Source organism: Frankliniella occidentalis, unplaced genomic scaffold (genome assembly GCF_000697945.3).
Source record: "Frankliniella occidentalis isolate FOCC.00 unplaced genomic scaffold, Focc_3.1 Scaffold4, whole genome shotgun sequence".
Taxonomy (NCBI): domain Eukaryota; kingdom Metazoa; phylum Arthropoda; class Insecta; order Thysanoptera; family Thripidae; genus Frankliniella; species Frankliniella occidentalis.
Window position 1 is genome coordinate 3,166,791 of NW_026267134.1, and position 2,097 is coordinate 3,168,887.

General features: G+C 56.7%; 2 non-coding genes across 2 annotated transcripts; both read right to left on the reverse strand.

The window, feature by feature from the left end:
- Window positions 1-1,834: 1,834 nt before the first annotated feature.
- Window positions 1,835-1,906, reverse strand: Trnaq-cug (transfer RNA glutamine (anticodon CUG)). The gene has a single exon. It is a non-coding gene; the product is annotated as a tRNA-Gln (tRNA).
- Window positions 1,907-2,002: 96 nt separating this feature from the next.
- On the reverse strand, window positions 2,003-2,074 carry Trnaq-cug (transfer RNA glutamine (anticodon CUG)). The gene has a single exon. It is a non-coding gene; the product is annotated as a tRNA-Gln (tRNA).
- Window positions 2,075-2,097: the final 23 nt, after the last annotated feature.

Genomic DNA, 2,097 nt, shown 5'->3' on the forward strand with positions numbered 1-2,097 from the left:
GGGGGAGAGGGAGTAGGAAGCAAAAGGGAGATGGGAGAGGCGAGGGGATTCGAGGGATGCGAGGCGTAAGCGAGAGCGAACGGACTAGAGGCGATGAATTGAGAAGCACTTAGCGCTATTGCACTGTGGCGAGTAAGAAAATGCACAGCACACCAGCCAGGGCTGGTCTGGCTGGCTATCCTACTGCTACGCTACGTACTTTCGTACCCGACAGGGGGAATTCACGGCGCAAAGGAGAAGTTGAAGGGGGGGGGGCACCCACACACACAGACAGACAACAAGCTTCAATTACTCGACTCCTGACCTTCACTCCGTTTGGAGTATGCAGAATATTACTGGTCTATCGCATTATTATTTTGTACGCAGCAAAAGAGTGCCAAAGATTTAAATTCAATGCAAGGAATGGCGAGTGCTGGCGTACCTTTTTGGAGGAACTCGAGTCGTGTTCTGGCTGATAAGTGGCGGTCTTGGTCCGCTATCCTATCCTCGGGGCCGAGCAGGGCCGTATCTCTGGAGCGCGGCCGCGAGGTCGGAGGGGCCCCGCCGGGGCCGAGGCGGTGGCGGCGGCATGGCGCGGTGGCACCGGCACGTGCGCGACGAACACCAGGACGACGAGGTGCTTGGTGTCCGGGACGACGACGATGACCCGGGGGTTGGCCGCGATAACCGTTTGAACCGGTCACACTGAAAATGCCCAGGCTGCCCTTAGGTCTCGCCGCCACTGCCCACGCTCACTAATTTCATGTCCTTCGCCAAGAGTTATTCAGTATCACTGAGTGCACGGCAAAACTACGCGAGAAAGACGCACATCTTCAGCTGCCGGCCGAGGTGCAGCAGCGCGGCGCGCATCTGTCCGGGCGGCGGCAGGAGGGGCAGCAGCAGCTGCTGCTCGGCGCTCTGCTCGCGACGACGGCCAACCACCGACTGAACTCGACTCAATGGATTGGGTTGGGGTGCCCGGCTCCCCGCGGCTTCCAGCCCGCCGTGGCTCGGCTGCGCAGCGCGACCCGCCTTGAGGAGGAGGACAACACCACGTCGGCGACGAGGAGGGGTTGGCAGCGGGGCAGGGCGGCTGGGCGTGCACCCCGCGCAACTAGCAACCCCCTCGCCCCTCCTCCCCCGGTTAGACCGCCTCCCTTGCGCATACTCCATCCCTTCTCATTTCCTCCCCCCATCAGGTCTCCAGGCACTTTCTCGCTTGGCCGGTCTCTATCCCGTTTTCTCGTCTTATTCCCTTTGCGCTCCCTCCGTTCGAAACAACCCCCCTGGTTCAAATTTTAAGGTGATTTTCCCGAATTGATGCATGCGTTTTCTCTGAATCGGTCTCAACCCACTCCTTCCACGCTTAATTTCATATGGAATGAATCATCATGCACGCAACTGGTGCTGGTAGGCTGCTGGTGATGTGGTGGCCGTCACGACCAATGCAAGAGCGGGGGCGATGAGGGCGCGGTGGGAGGGGTGAGGGGGTTGGGGGGGCTGAGTAAAGTGCAACCGTCGGCGTCGGCACGCTTATGTATTTGATAGCATGCATAGAATCGTTGAAGTTAACATCTTTGACCCAATAACAACATTAACATCTATGACCTAAGACGCGATGTCGATGCAGCAGCCGAGAATCGTCTGCAGCTTACAGGGTGCACACGGTGTACTACATGTGTCGGCGATGAGATGGGGAGGAAGGGAAAGGGGGAATGGGGCAGACGGCACACAATAACCGAGTACATCCGACATCTGATATGAGCCGCGTCGGTTAAGAGGGAAGATGGCTGTTTATCAGACAATGATTCGTCGGGATCGTAATGCGGGACGAGAAGAGTTCAGGAAAAAATTAAGGTCCCACCGAGATTTGAACTCGGATCGCAGGATTCAGAGTCCTGAGTGCTAACCATTACACCATGGGGCCTGTTGATGCTTACACATTTGGAAATGTCATATCATCAGGGTCAGAACGAGTTGTCGCAAGGTCACTTTCGTTCTCCGTCGTGCAAAGAAAAAGTTCAGGTCCCACCGAGATTTGAACTCGGATCGCAGGATTCAGAGTCCTGAGTGCTAACCATTACACCATGGGGCCGGTTGTTGCTTACACATTTGAAA